This window comes from Sarcophilus harrisii, chromosome 1 (assembly GCF_902635505.1).
Source record: "Sarcophilus harrisii chromosome 1, mSarHar1.11, whole genome shotgun sequence".
In the NCBI taxonomy this organism is placed as follows: Eukaryota; Metazoa; Chordata; class Mammalia; order Dasyuromorphia; family Dasyuridae; genus Sarcophilus; species Sarcophilus harrisii.
Genome location: NC_045426.1, coordinates 499,511,513 through 499,528,672, shown reverse-complemented (window position 1 = coordinate 499,528,672; position 17,160 = coordinate 499,511,513). Strand labels below are relative to the sequence as shown.

At 31.5% G+C, this 17,160-nt stretch overlaps 1 long non-coding RNA gene across 1 annotated transcript in view; it reads left to right on the top strand.

The window, feature by feature from the left end:
• Positions 1-17,160, top strand: part of LOC116420612 — a 55,232-nt gene that overhangs the window by 17,879 nt on the left and 20,193 nt on the right. The window contains exon 2 of the long non-coding RNA XR_004230980.1: positions 9,421-9,558. This is a non-coding gene — a long non-coding RNA (uncharacterized LOC116420612). The remainder of the gene's footprint in view (positions 1-9,420; positions 9,559-17,160) is intronic.

The window sequence follows — 17,160 nt, the reverse complement described above, 5'->3', positions numbered from 1 at the left end:
TACAAAATAACTTGATTTGATGATTCATGAATAGGTTTAATTATTTAGGCAGTTTCTCTATAAAACACCCCTCCATATGCATTTTAAGACAAGAACTAATATGGGATTTCATGTAGTTGACAATAGGACTAAAAATGTAGGTCAGAAAAGTCTTTTAATTTCTCCATTTCCAATGAAAATAGTGCAACATTATCTGAGAATAGAAGCAGCATGCACTTAATGGAAACTGTATTATATATCTTTTAGCCTTGTAGACAAAGGTATGATGATAAACAACAAATAGAAGCTTCTATGTCTGTATATATGGTAGGTAATTAACATGATGTCCTATATCCCTTCCTAGTAGAGCTATGAATTGGCTCAATAATTCTTTTTGAAGTGGAATCAAAAAGACTCATCTCTGTGAATTCAAATCTGGCCTCAGACACTTAATAGATGTGTGACCCTGGGCAAGTCACTTAACTCTGTTTGCCTTGGTTATTCAATGAGCTGCCAAAGAAAATGGCAAACCTCTTCATTACCCCTTACAAGAAAACTCTAAGTGAGATCATGGAGAGTCAGATATGACTGAAAAATGACCTAACAACAACAAAATTCTTTTTAAGTGGAATTATGTAAGAAAAGTTATTAAATTGTTCATATACTTTGAGCTGTAGATTCTCTTACTTATAGTCCTGGGAATATATCCCAGGATGATTATTAACAATAAAATGAATAAAAGGGATGAATCAATGAATGAAAAGGCATTATTATGCCTACAAAAGAAAGGATAGCCCTCATCCTTAAGGACATTATGACATGTGATGAGAGAGGCAACTCAAATGGAGTAGTGTCAGGGAGGCACTTTTTGGCCTAGAAAGTTATAGGACTAGATTGGCAGACCCCTTCCAAGAACAGCATAACTCAATTTGATCAGCATTGAAGCAGTCTTTGTATGTGTGTGTGTGGGGAGGGGGGGTGGTTAAGAAGGGATATGGGAAATGTTGTAATAGAAGTGCAACAGAGTTGACTACACTATTGAAGAGATGATGAGGGATTTTGCATTTGGGAACCTTCCTATAATAACAGGCAGGAGAAGAAGTCACCTGTCAGAAGTGGAGCACCAGGACAGAGACACTACAGGTCAAAAACGTTCCTTACAGAATTTTTTCCCTTAACCAAAAGTGAGAAAACAAGTGTGCACCCAATCATTGAGAAATATTTTAATAAATTATGTTATTTGAGTATAATAGAATATAAATCATGAAATTTTCAAGGAGTTTGTCTTTAAATTCTTATAAAAGTACTAATGATAGCTTCCAAACCAAATTAGTTAATACTTACCAATATCCTTTCGAGTACTTGATGACTATAGATTATATTAAACTAGAGTTCCACCAAAAACAAATGAAATAGTTCCTTTGTTTTCTAGAATCTTTCTTCAGCTGTATCAAAATGCCATTTGGAGTTGATAAATCCAAAATTCAGTGATGTAATTCAAAGAAAAAATTGACTGAAGACTTCTGATTGGAATCCAGATATCACATAGAAACAGTGGATAGAGGAAATATGTGATCTTAATGTACACTTTTAGAATTGTAAAATGGACTGCAACAAACATGGAAAACATTAAAACAAAAACACTATACAATATTTAGACAACATAGGTTCATTACTCTTAGGGACACATGGAAAATTAAAGATTTGTCATACAAAAGAAAGAAAAAAAATTAATAGATATTCCAATATCATATTTAAACAAATAAAAAAATACTGCATAACTACTTTAGAATGAGCAAACATTACTGTTTCACCAAGCAACAGTAGAAACTGAAAATAGGTACATCCTATTGGTTAAACACAAGCAGCATGATTTAGTGTGCTTCTAAAATGATCCTATGAAATGGCCAATATCTAAGAAAAGAATAAAAAATATTTTCATGTACATTTTATGAACTCAGCCAACATCTTGACAAAGAAGAGTTGAACAAATGGCTGATGCAGACATATTTGTTTATGGGAAAACTTTATGTGGGCAATTTAGAAACATATCACGGGCCACTTAAATTTATTAACTTTTAAAAGTCTAGATGCAATAATCAATGTAGATTATGTAAGCAAAATTAGGAATATATCACTATAGGTTGCAAAGATGTAGCATCTACCAAAAAACTAGCAAGATTTTATAGTAGAAAAGATGACTAGAATTATTGTATATCAGGAACATTTATCCATTGTAGACAAGATCCCAAATTCCCATATTATAAATACAGACATCAAAATATCCTAGAGAAGTCAACCAAAAAGCTATTATCATGATCTGTTGCTTATAGAAATCCAGACATAATTTATCCCCAAATGCAAAACTAAAGAATCCATTTTAATAGATTTAAATTGAATCCTTAGAATATATAATCTACATGGAGCAAAAAGTTTTGAAAATATAGGTACCCAGAAGACCTCTAAAATAAGAATAGGAATAGATGTATATGATTCCTGTTGTTGTTTTTTTCTGTTACTAGAATTATAACAAGATGTGTTTAGTGAATCCAGGGAAAATAAATTTGCAACCTAATATTTTGTTAAAATGCAAAAAGTTGTTTTATTAAACTAAAATGTGCAATAATCAATCCATAGAATATTAAATAGAAAAGGATACTAACAAGATAGCTCAATCCCAGACAATTTCTGTCTGAATTCCATAAAAATGATGAAAAGAATGAAATAATAGTAATATGCTCATTATGGAGATTCTAACATCATATTTCCTATTTTTTAAAAGTGTTTTTTCCTAAGATTTACCCTTTCTGATTTGAGCTTTATCTTTAGAAATAGCTTCATTCCCAACCTTCTTCTATACATGCCTAATTCATGCTCTTATGACAGGTGGAAGAAGTAATTATTCTATTGGTAACTATACTATTCATATATCTTTAATTTAATCATTAGCTATCTTTACCTAATTTCTAATACTTTAATATTTTTACAGTTTTCTCATGATTGTACTATAAACCAACTTGCTAAGGAATTGTGAGGAACATTCAAAATCTCTGGATCTTTAAGAATTGATCCCCATCTATTGTTTCTCTTTTTATTAGAGACATAATTCTTGTAAAAAAAAAAAAAAGTAGGGTTTTGCCTTTTTAAAGAGAAAGCTGAAGCTAAAAAATATCATTGGAAACACTACTGAGGAGACTTTTTATTTTCCATTATTGAATCTATCTCATCCTGCAGATTGCTTAACCCCTTCACCACTATAACAAATCAACTATGAAAATATGGAAGCAACGCAGAAGAAAATTACAGACTTGGATGGCAGATATAATTCTATCATAATAACAATTCTAATAGTAGCAAACATTGGAAGGAAATCTGATTAATGTATTCTAGGAAAATTTTCAAGAACATTTCCCAGAACAATCAAAAATGACATTCTACAAATAAAAAAAGAATGTTGGCTCATATTATCCTCACAGCAGAATAAAGAGCAACGGAAGAATGTTATCAGTGTTTAAAGTTTATATCTTGGGAATGACTTACCTGAATATGAAGGGCTATTGCCTTCCTCTGGAGGAAAAATTGGATTTTGGTTATGTTTGCCTAACAAAATTGTTCTTCATTATTTTAATGATTATTATTGAAATTATTTTAGAAACAAATTTTATTGATTTTTATTGATTTAACATAAGGAGAAGGGAATAAATACTTATTAAATATCTTCTGTGTGACAGGCACTGTGCTAAGTGCTTTACTTATAACTTATATTATTTCATTTGATTTTCACAACAATCCTGTCATTGACATCATCATTGCTATATGTAATGCCTCATGCCATTTCTTGAAATTTAATCCTTCCTTTTTATAAAGTCAAGCAAAAACATTTGCTAAACAAATATAAACAATACATAGACCAAATAGGACAAAAGGGCAGCACTCTGACCATGTAACTCACTTCTTCATTTACTTTTTGATAACAACACTAGTTTTTAGAGTTCAATTTCTTCTTAACATTTTCTTAAAATTTTATACCATTATAGCATTGTAAATATTTTTCTCATTTTGTTTATATTTCTCTGTAGCAGCACATACAGACTTCATTCTCTTTAAAATTTTAAGCTCAATAATATTCTGTTTAGTTCATACCACATTTCCTCAGTCATCCCTAAATTGATTTTAAAAAAAAGGACCTTTATTTTTATTTCTTTCCAACCACAACAGTGCTGCTGTGCATATTTTGGACACAGAGGGCCTTGTTTTCTATTGTCTGATCTTTTGGGTGAATAAATCAAGCAGAGTAATCTGTAAATCAAAGAGTATGACTAGTTTGATACATGGAATTTACATATATACCATTGTGAAAAACAATATGGAATTTGTAAATAGACTTATAATCATATATTGAATTATAAATATTACATATGCATATATGGGCATATAAACATACCTACTATATGTGTATATCTATGTATATATCAATGTAGTTATGTATTGCTTTCTGGAATGACTGGTCCAATTCACAGTTTCTCCAACAATATATTAATATTCCTGCCTTTCCATTGTCCACCAATGTTTCTCTCTTATAAAATGCTTGAGAGTAATAATTTTATTTTTGATTTTTGTATGCTTAGGATAGTGCTTAATATATATTAGTTTTAGGATGGAACCGTGATTTCATTAGGATAGAGAAATCCCATGTAAGAGATACTTCCTCTACTTGTATAAATCATTATCTTTTCTGAAATTTGAAACATCATCTGAAATTCTGCTCTTTTTGCTTGTATTTATCTCTTGGCTTTCTTGAAGTTGAACCTAAATCCCACCTTCTCTAGGAACCTTTCCCAATCTCTCTTAATTCTAGTACCTTCCCTTGTCAATCACACCAATTTATTCTGTATGTAGCTTATCCCAAGTTTTCTCTCTCATTAAGTGTGAGTGCTTCAAGGGCAAGGACTATTCTTTTCCTTACTTTATAACCTCAGCAGTTAGTACAGGGATTAGCACATAGAAAGTGCTTAATAAATTCTTATTGACTGACTGAGTGAACTTATAGTTTTAGTGATTTGCTTATTTAGATTATGGGGAAGTTTAAAAAGTTAAAAATGCTCAACTTCATATAGAAAATCAGGAGTAGATCATGAACCCAGATCTTCCTGACTACAACTCAATTGACTGTGTCATTCTCTCTTAGAAAATGTTTAAAGAACAATTCCATTAGACTTGGGATGGAAAATGACGTCCACATCTAGACAGATCAAAGCATGTATTTTCACCTTTTGTGGTTTGCTTTTTTTTTTTCTTCCTTGTGTTTTTTTCCTCTTGTTTTTATTTTTCTTTCACAACATAACTATTATGGAAATATATTTTAAATGATTGTACATGTAATTTATATCTCATTGCTTGCTATCTGGGAGGGGAGGGGAGGAAGGAGAAAAAACACTGGAACTCAAAATCTTTAAGGTCAATTTGTTCTTTTATGGTAAAATTTTTAGTTTTTCTTGTTGGTTGCCTAGATATTTTATGATTTGGATTTCAATCATAGCTCCTTTTCTTTCTTGACTTATTTTTTTGTCAACTTCTGAGTATCTTAGATATTTTCTTTCTTTGGTTCTTTCTTTGAAGAGCTTTAATTGTTAAATCATAAATTAGCGTCTCTATTATTTTGATACATTGCTCCCAATTCTACCATCTTAGGAGAAACAGAAGCCTAATACACTTACATGTGAGAACACTAGAAAGATTGCTATTGTATACCTTCTAAATCTTATCTTCCTTAGAATAAACACATTCAATTCTTTCAATTGTTCTCATAGGACAAATACTCAGTATTTTTCATCATCCTGCTACCATCATGTAAACTTACCCTAGTTTGTCAATGTCCTTTTTAAATTGTGGTACTCACAATTAAACATTCCTCCACATGAGGTCTAGAGGAATGGATTATAATAGAATTTTTATCTATTTATCCTAGAAGCTGTGCTTTCATTAATATAAACTAACTTTATTATTGGAATTTTTGACTGCCATATCATCTTGTTAACACATTAAATCTGCAGTTCAATAAGCTCTCCAGTTCTTTTTCAGAAAAACTTCTAATCATGACTTCCCTTACCTTGTACAGGTCATACTAAATTGTTATATCCAGGTGTAAGGTTTTATTTTCTACTAAATATAATATTTATCTTTATGGAATTTCACTTTATTGCATTCAGCCCAGTGTTCAGTTTACTGTCATGTTCTTGTTGACTCTGTCACCCATCATGTTAACTATTTTTATATTTTCCAGCTATGTTTGCAGAAGGAATGATCATGTCATCTCCTTTTATCAAATCATTGATAAAAAAACTATTAAAATATTACAAATATTAACTAGTATAAGATAAAGCACAATGACCTGAGATTCTATATTAGAGATATCCTTACATTTGTCATTGAATCATTAGCAATTCCTCTGAGATTGGTTATGTATCCAATTCTAATTGTCTAATTATTATCAGCTTGTTCATATGTCTCCATCTTTTCCATAAGAATAATATAAATAATATAATATTTAATTTAATTATACATAATAAAATTATTAATAAAATAAATAGTATTGCTATTATTGATTATTGTTAATAAAAAGAATAATATGCTAAAATATAGGTAAACTATAGTCACAGCATTCTTTTCACTTACTAGTTTAATAATTATGTCAAAAAGTGAAATGTGATCACACTCACTCTTTGTAAATGCTGCTTCCTTTTCTAGTGTTCTCTATTGTTCAACAACGGTCTATCTCTTTAATGATCTGTTCTTGAACTTTCCCAAGGACAAACTACCCTATAGCTTCATAACCTGTTTTTTTTAATTCTTTCAAAATCTCCATTCTAAAACCCAGAAGTACTTCCCCTGATTCTTTTTTTTTTTAATTGCAGTACTTCCTTGATTTTATTGAGTAGAGGAGTCCATGGAGTTGTTTTTCAGGGGATTTTAGATATTAATTAGTCATTTTCAATATAAAAATTATTTTCCTTTGCAGAGAAAATAGAAGAAAAATTTCAAGTAAGCATTTCTGCTTGCTTTATTATTGCAAGTTATCAGCATCCCATCCAATCCAAAAGAAATCCTTTGTTTGTTTTGACTATCCTTATCTTCCAAATATATCTAAAGAAATATTTTGGTTGCCCTTAATTTCTAATCTTAGCTTATTCCAAAAGTTAGTAATCCTGATGCTGTTTTTATAGGACTATGCAAAATCCTGTTTAATTGATCCTTAGTTATCTGACCTTACTTTCATATTCTGTATGTTTCTTTTAAAATTTAAGTTGGATAGTGAATTCTTTGTGTATCTACATAAGCAACTTCAAAGAAACTTTTCCCAAATGAACAGAAATTTTCTTTCCTTCAAACATTTTTCCTCTCCTGTTGAAATTATTTTCCCCTGTATCTTTAGAATTCCTTTCCAGAGCACTTATCTTTTTTTGGGCTAACTTCCTCTATCACATATTTGTCCATGTGATCCCACCTGTCTACTTCTATATTTTAAAGTATAAAATTATTATGAAAGTAAAAAAAAGTTATTTTTGCTTTGCTTTTAGCATAGAACTCCAGAAGATATCAAAATGATTATTTTTTTTCATCACTACTACTTTTTGCCACTATGCCAAACTTGTGGTGCATTTTTCAAACCCCTTATCTATTTCTTCTTTCTGGTTAAGTGATCTATAACATAATTCAATTACAAAATTATTTCTATTTCTCCCTGCATAAAGTCAAATATTCTGCCACATGTTTCTGTGGTTCTTATATCTCCTCAAATGAATATATTTTCTTAATATATAATACCACCTCCTATTTTTACCTGTTCAGTTAATTTTGAATAAGGTATATTGATCCAAAATTATGAGTTTCATTCCACCAAATCTGAAAGATATCTTTAAGGTCAAATTTGCTCTTTTGTGGTAAAACTTTTAGTTTCTCTTGTTTGTTACTTAGACATTTGATGCCATGGATTTCACTGAAAGCTCCTTTTCTTTCTTGCGATTATTTTTTTTGTCAACTTCTGAGTGTCTTAGATAATATTCTTCTTTCTTTGTAGTTGTTCTTTATTGTTCCTAACTTGGAAGATATAAAAAAGCAGTCTTTTCTCTGACCTAGACCTCATGAGTAAATTTTCAATACACCTAGCCAATACATTCTTACAGACCTTTGTTACTTTATTAAATATACACCAAATCTGCCAGAAATCTATCACTCCTGTATTTCAAATCAAATAATTACAAAAGTCCAAATGCTATTCTAAAATACCACTTTTATCCAGCCATTTAATTCCCAAATTATTTTTATGCTCTGGATTCCTTACTTTCAATGAGAAAAACATAACATAGGTCTCTCTGGTCTCCAATTCCTTGCTAAACCTTTTTAAAATCATAATTACTTTTAGTATTATCATTATATTTTTGTGAGCTGCCAGAAGCAGATAGTTGGCCTCCATTTTGATAACTTGGTAAGTTCTTAAACATGTCTTGAACTGATGCCTTAGGAAGACAGCAAACTTCTCTGGTATTATGAGGTTTAAGAAAAAAAAAAAGTTATTTCAGTATTTCTGGAAATAAATTTCTTTGCTGGCAACCCCTTTTTTCTTTTTCTTTTGATTCTTTTGGGATGATCTTTCACATGGTAGTTACTTTGACTATGTCATTCTTTGGAAGACAAATAGTTTCTTCCAACTCTGACTTGTATAATTTCTTCAGGAAAATCCTTAAATCTGTTTATTTTTTAAGATTTCATTCTATCTTTGGCTTTGCCACCACCCCCCCACACACATTTTCATTCCTTTTTTGGTCACCCTCTTATATTCCAGCATTTTGACATGAGTTAAGTCTTTTTTCAGATTTTGATTTTTGCCATTAAATATATCTAGTTCCTTTAGAAATAATTCATTTTTCCTAGTGACCCAGATATGAAGAGATATTCTTTGAGTCTTAGGAGAGATATCACCTCTATACTTGGAAGACATAACAATAATTTGGCTATGGCAGAAATATAAATAACAAATAATTATTGCAATTCCCTCTATACTTTTCTCTACTTTCCTTAATAATTGAGTATTTTAAATATAATTAAATCACTTGGTATCTACATCTCATCCATAATTACCTACTTAAAACTTTTACAACCTATGTTTTATATCTTAATAACTTGCCAAATCTACCTGTTGTGAGAACAATATTCTAAAAACCTTTACCATTAGGTTAGTTTATCTATAGAAGGTATTGGGCCTTGAAGGGAGAGAAAGAATTCTAACTATTGAGTTTTGAGTGGGTTGTAGTACTTAATAAATATTCAGTGTCTATCACTGATACTGGCAGCATCCATCTAACTGAAATTTTAAAGTGAGGTAGTTTAATTAATGTCCTTGAGCAACTCACTGATTATAGTAATTATTTCTTCCATTTATAGGAATAAACCTACTGCATAAATTAGGATTGAGAAGCAATAGCCTACCCTGTTAACTATAACACTCATCAGATATAATCAGCTATGTTCTTCCAGTCATTTTGGAAACAGCTCCATGGCATGGCAATCCTAAGGTGGCAGGTAAAGATGTTCACTCTTCAATTTATAAGACATTTTGCTTTGAGTCTCAGTTCCTCCTTCATAAAATAAGGATTTAAACAACATAATCATTAATATTGTATAAAATTGATCATGTATAATTTTGTATACATATTGTGTATAAGTGATATTGTATAATTTTATGACTCTTTAAAATGAAATAGTGTATATAAAGTATTTAGTAAATCTTAATGCACTAAAATAAAAAAAAAATCATAATGTAAAGAATGCAGGTTGAGCTAAGGAAATCTGGTATCATGATTGATACTTCCCAGCTGCCTGACTATGGAAAACTTGCTGAACCTCAGTTTCCCCAATTGCAAAAAAGGAATGATAATTCTTTTTCTTTCTTTTTTTTTTTTTGCAAGGTTGTTGCAAAATATAAATTATACTTTTTAGACATTCAAGTGTTAGAGAAATGTGTCCTTTTTTTTTGGAATTGACCTACTCTTAGCTTTTTTATCTTAGCAAATTTTAAAGTTGACTATTTAAATTGACTATTTCAAAGTAAACCATGACCTTGATGTGTGTCCTTCTGCTGTCTCACTTTTTCCTGGATTACTGACTTTCTTCCTGTTCTACTCATCTGCCTCATACAGAGAATAAGGATTCATAATCATAGCAAAGTATACTTAGATTAATATCAGTATAAATGAAAATATTTCAGTCCGTTCAGCCACTAATTTCTAATTAGATTCCCTCTGACACTTTGAATCAGGAGTATAGTTGTTTTGCTCTTGTGCTGTCCAGGCTAATTAATGAACAGAGTCTTTCATAAGTAGATTAATAGAATTCATCCCATTACCCAAAGTTATTTCCGTCAGGGTTACATTGCACTTCATTAGGGAAGCATGAATTGAGGCAGCTTTCAATTAGAAAACAAAGCTAATATAAGTGTGAGCTTCTGTTTTTCAGAGCTGCTTATTTGTTTTTCTTAAACTTTAAGAAGGGCCTATTGGGTTTTTATGTACTGATTAAATTCCCACATGAAACAAGTTTCTATGAATATTAGTGCTGCAAAAAATAAGGACCCATTTCTATAATATTAAGGAGAACCTTGAAAGGCAATTTGTTTTGAGTTATAGAAATGCTCAGATATGGAAGGTACTGTGCATAATGTCTAATCAGACTTGGAGTCAGGAAAATCTGAATTCAAGTGAATGTCTTATATTGGCTTACTCTCTCAGTATCCCAGCTAAATAACCTTCTAAGACTAAGAATTACAGAAATATTACCCATCATCATTGGCACAGGGTGTTTCCCCAATGGAGAATCCCCATTGAAATTCCAGGTGCAGTCCAATTTTTAAATGCCATATGCAATTAAATGACCATCAATCCATTTATTTTATGCATAGAAAATATAATATCCTAGATCCTCTGGAATAGGTACTGCTGGTCAGAATTGTCCTTGAGTAGCTTACATTCTCATTCAGATAAGATAGCTATTTGACAATGGGGATAAAGTTATCCTATTGTATTTTTATCTTTATGTAGACACATTCTGTATTTACATTTTCTTCCTCAATCCAAAAATCAAAGCAGTGTATATATACTGTTGTGTGTGTGTGTGTGTGTGTGTGTGTGTGTGTGTGTGTGCAAAGCAAGTTTAAGGTATAAATCACTTTATTTTACAATAATGCAACTATTCATGCTTATTTCAAGGAGGTGTTTGATCTTCAGAGTTCCCCTCCTTAGACATACACTAAATCTCTAATTTACCTTATTCAATGTTTCATGAAATGGGTTTTTTGAAAGTTTCTATCCCTTTGTTGTTAATCTGGAGATTAGCTTCTCAGAACTCAGTCAAACAACAGACGTTAGAGATAGCTTCCTGGTGTAGTGGATAGATAAATCTTTGAAGACCTATAACACTGAAATCTGGCCTCAGATACTTATTAGTTCTGTGACTTTGAGCAAGTCGCTCAAGCAAGTCTGTTTTCTTCAATTTCATCAGCTAATAATAACATTTACTTATCAGATTTGTTGTGAGGACCAGATTAGCTAGTTTTTGTTTGTTTGTTAGTTTTTTGTAAAATAACACAATGTCCAGCATATAGTAAATTTTGCTAGCTTGTAGAGTTGCCACAGCCCAATGATTTAGTCTTCAAGAACCTGGATCTACCTCTGTGCCAGGATATGGTATTGGATTGGGTTTGCATCAGAGAATATCTATTTTTGTACCAATAAAATATATTTTAATAATTTCTGAACAATATATCTTGCAAGTGGCAACATTCATTTTGTAAGAAGTTTAATGTATTGTGGCCAATCTTTTGATGTGAGTCTCTCCATTCTTATCTCTGACAGAAGACAGTCATCAGGATCTCATTCAAAGAATTTCCAGAATGACAAATTGTCAGAGCTTTATGCTTTTTACTGATGTAGTCACTGAGAAACGAGGGTAACTTCTAACCGTGGTGAGATATTAAAGTGAGACTTTGTGCACAATTCAGAAATCAGGAAGACAAATGAACCAATGTCTGGACAACTATCACCACACCATAGCACTGTGGATGTCTTATAACTATGCAGAGCAAGTTAGACCTGAAAGAGACCAAAGGGATCATCTGATTAAACCTACTCATTTTACAGATGTGGAAACTGAGACTCTGAGAGATAAAGTGAATTGAATGAAGAACACACAGCTAGTTAAATAACAATCCTGGACTTCTGAGTCCATTTTCTCATGTAGCATATGCCATTCATATGATTAATTTTTTTCTTTAAATCAGGAACCAATGTTTTCATACTTAACTTTTTGAACTCTAGACAGGATAAAGAAGAGATAAACATCAACGTATCTCAGTCTGACTCATTTAATTTTATCTTTTCAAGGTCATTTTCAAATAAAATAATCCTTATGTATTAAAACCCTTATGGGTCAAAAAATTCAAAATAAAATTCCTTCCTTAGCAGAAGTTGAGTCCTTTAAATAAATAAATGGGAAAAAAACCTTACTGTGAAAACTCTAGCAGATAAATAATGATAAAAGGTTATATGTAACCAGCAAAATATCTTAGAAAATACTTAGCCCAATAAGATGCTGGCTCATTGCTTTACTCAATTTTCACATAATAATGAAGAATACCCATACTGAGATCACTCCATCCATAATACCAAGGTGAACCTAGTTTTCTGAAGCTGCTGTGAGCTAGATGTGCTCCGGTTCAAATGGGAAATGAGCAGTTGTGGTGATTTAGCAGAACTGTAGTTACGCTATTATCAGTGGAGATCACCTTGGGTTCATGGAAAATGATCCAGCCACTTTCAGTGCCTGTTAGAAACCTTTCCATTTATTCTAAAATACACTCTGGGTCTCAATACAGCTTTCTACTGAAAATCTCATTTTATCAGCTTAAGCCATTCTATAGATTGTGCTCACTTTCAACATTCAGGTTTCATCAGCCAGAGAATGAGCTGTTTCAAGCTGCAAGACATTAAAATTCAGGTATTGATGAAAACTAAAAATTGTCTTCAGTGTCTTCATGTTTGCCCCCGCCCCATTTTCTTTTATTGACTTACAAGTATAATTCTATTTCAATTTACTAAAGAGCAATAAGAACTGGATAGCGCTGTTTCTGATATTTTACATTTTTTTAGGATGCTAGGTTGAAACAAAGGTCTTGTGAGTCTTGAGTGACAGCAAGGGATACAGGAAATCTTAGACAGTGGTGTTGAGCTGGGGAATGCCTAATGGTCCCCATTTTCTCTATGGCTCTGCTACTACCAGGTCTACTTATGTATTCTGAGCTAATCCTAGAATTATTGTTTTGACATGAGCACCTGGTGAGTGTAATTCCCTGTCCTGGTTTTGGAATGCAGAGCTGGGAAGCTGAGTAAATACATAATTATTCAAAGTTTCAAGTGCTCTATCCTTTACATGCTCAAGTGCTGCTTGCATCAATATATATATATATATATATATATATATATATATATATATATATATAATCTCTGCAATTCTATGTATAGAATGTTATACAAAGAAATTGCATTCCAAGAAAAGTGTGTTAAGACCATGTGTTAAGGACTAAAAATCTGAGGGTGGGGAGAAAGTAGAATGATTATAATCCCCTAACAGAAGGGGATCTGCTCCATTTAGTGACTACTAACTGAAAACATCCAGACATTTTAAGGATCATGTTCACTCATACAGATGAGAGATGAATAAGATCTCCTAATAAATGTGTTCCTGTCCTATAGCTCTACCCAACTTTGTCTTCAGGAGAAAATGTAATAGGTAACAATTTATAGAAGCTATTTGTAATAAATTTGCATCATCATTTCATCGTGTGTAATAACTTGCTCTAAAACTTAATGCTATCCTTACTTTTCAATTCATTTAATTCAACAATTTGTGAATGCCTAACAATTTATCATCTTATCATAATATGGATTTCATCTTCAGCTGTTTTGTTTTTCTCTTCATATAACACCTTGTTTTGAATCCTGGCACTCAGCACAGGGCCTGACACCTAGTAAGTGCTTAATAAATGCTTGTTGATTGTTTCAACACTTATTACTGTAACTGTGGGACTCTAGGGAAGTCACAACTTCTCTGAATCTCAGTTTCTTCACTATTACTGTGATTGTCATTAGGCATAGTTGCTGTTGTCAGGGTCATGGGAGCTTTCATTACGAATCAGAAATATCAAGTATTAGAATAACATTAGAGATCATTATATTATCAGAACTAGAACTAGAAAGGGGGATTTGGGGCTTAATGACATTAGGACCAAATAATTTTTTCAGATGAGGAAACTGAAGCTTATAATGATTGACTTGAGACCACTCAAAATATTTGCAGTAGGCTCTAGATAAGAAGGCTTTTCCAAAATGCATTGTTAAATTTGTTAATTTCTAGATTCTGGAATTCTAACTCAAGGTCTTATGTTTTAATTTTTTCTTCAATATTTTCTTCAATATTTTTCTTCAATATTCTTCAGTAGTCATAATAGCTATGTCAGTAGGAGTTTAATGCATTTGCAATATGTATTGCCTTTAATCTAAAATTGTCACAATCACATGAGATTTCAGATATGTATGTGTTTGTGCATACATTATTAATATATACACTTCACACACATGTTTGTCATATATATGTAGTTAAATTGTATTTATTATTGTAGGGAGCAATTGCATGAATGATTCAAAAGCTATCTAAATCTTAATTTGTGCTATCCTCATATTATTCTTTGGTTAAAGTTTGAATGAATTTATAGTCCCTGAGCACCAAGCAGTGTGGAGGAGAAGGGAATGATGGTGTTATAGAAAAATCATTTCCAATTATCCATTGAGTATCTGCTATATACCAAGCAATAGGAGTGCCAAAAAACATGGCCTCTGTTTGAAAGGTACTTATAATTTCATTGGAAAGCTTTTAAAAAATGGCCACAAAGCAATTAATGTCTAAGTATACATGGAATGTTGTTGATTGACATGAATAATGGATGTGACAAGGATTTTAAAAGGGAGAAATCATTATTAAATAAACTCATTAGGAAATATATCACAGCTGGTTCTGTTGGTCTATAGATTAATGGAAATGGCAAAACCATTAAAAATGATTGATGATCATGATAATAATGTCCAGCATTTATAATAGTTTTTAAAGTTTTGCAAAATGCTTTCCATATATTTAATTATTTATTCCTCACAACAATCCTGTAAAACAAGTGCTGTTATTATTCCAATTTTCTTGATGAAGAAACTGATGCTGACAGAGGTTAAGTGACTTGCCCAGAGTCACACATCTAGTAAATGTTTGAAACAGGATTCACATTTTAGTCTTCTTGATTTCAGGTTAATTGTTCTAATCAATGCTTATAGATGCTTGGTAACAAGAGTTAGAGAGGGAGTAAACCGATTCATATCATTAATGAAAGGTTTATGTTGAGAGAGTGGAAGATAAGTCCACCTACTTAGCTTATTATAAATGTAAAAAGAACAGCTTTAGATAGTAATGAGCTTTCCTACTTTAGAAAGCTTTATTTGAAGTCTGTATGACCAACTTACTGAGCATATTGTAGAAAGGATTCCAAGTCAGATATGGATTGGATCAGATGGCCTATGAGGACCCCGCTAATTTGAAGATTCTTTAATTCTGTGAGCCACAAAACTCGTCTGTGCATATTCTGTGACCACACCCAAACTATTTCTTGCTCCTTAAGGAAGTACCAAATTCTACATATAATCTTTCAGATATTTTACCTTTTTAGAGGTAAAGATTTTGCCTTTCAGAAGTAAAGAGAAACTAGACCATTATAAATAGCGTCACTTAAGGAAGCCTTTAACATTGAATTAAATTTAGAATTGATCCAACAGAAAATAGAGAACAGTTTTTTAAGACTATTAAATCTCTCAATGACTATATATAATTTTTGAAAAATATAATCTTAAAAAGTATAGAATTTTAAGTGAGAAGATGCCTTATAGGTCACCTAATCTATTGTGCTTATTTTACTACTATAGTAAATCAATTGATATCTCCTATAAATTTTTTTTTTCTTAAGAGACCTACTGCATCATAGGGCTTCACATTGGAAATCTTCCATTGACATATCACCTTATTCTCCTAACTCACAAGATTATGCAGTTGGAATTGAAAGGGACCTTTGAGTTTATCTTTTCCAAATTTCTCATAGTTTTAGGTGAGAAAAGATACTTATAATTTCATTGGAAAGCTTTTAAAAATGGCCACAAAGCAATTAATGTCTAAGTATACATGGAATGTTGTTGATTGACATGAATAATGGATGTGACAAGGACTTTAAAAGGGAGAAGTCAGTATTATATAAACTCATTAGGAAATATATCACAGCTGGTTCTGTTGGTCTATAGATTAATGGAAATGGCATTGAGTTGCCAGTCATATAGATATTCAGTGACAGGGCAGGGTTATTGATTGGAGTCCTCTCTCTTCAGATTCAGTGGCTTTTCCAATATACCCTCAAAGATTTAGGTAAAAAACAAACAAAAAACCTTTCAGTTTTATATTGTCAAGTAGAGAAGTATATTATTATTATCAACACCACTAGCACTATCAGTAATACTAATAATCAAAATAAAAATAACATGATGTTTAAATTTACATTTGAACAAGGAGTTGATTCTTTGAGCTATCTTGAAGAAGATGTATAAAGGATTCTTAGCAAAGTCATTTTCAAAAGTTTCTCCATTGACATCTCTTGGAGCTGCATTATTCAAAAGAGATTTATAATTACCAACACCTTTTACATTAAAATTTTCCTAACTATTTACAAGTGAAGAACTCTAATTATTTCACAATTTCTGCTTACGATGTTCAGCAAAAATGCAAAAATTCATCTTTGCCAATCTCTCAGCAGTCTTTTAGTTCCTGTGATGACTTTGCTAACTACTGACTTTTGTTTTTTTGCAGTTGGGTAGACTCATTATGCAAAGAACTTCTTGGAATATTAATCTCATTTTTATGTATTTTCTGGATAACTTTTGGGTTCATTTTTCCTTGCTATAGGTCAGATGCAATGACTTCACAAACTAGTAATGGTTTCATAGAAACAGCAGGCAAAATTAAAATCATCTTGGGTACATTACTTATCTG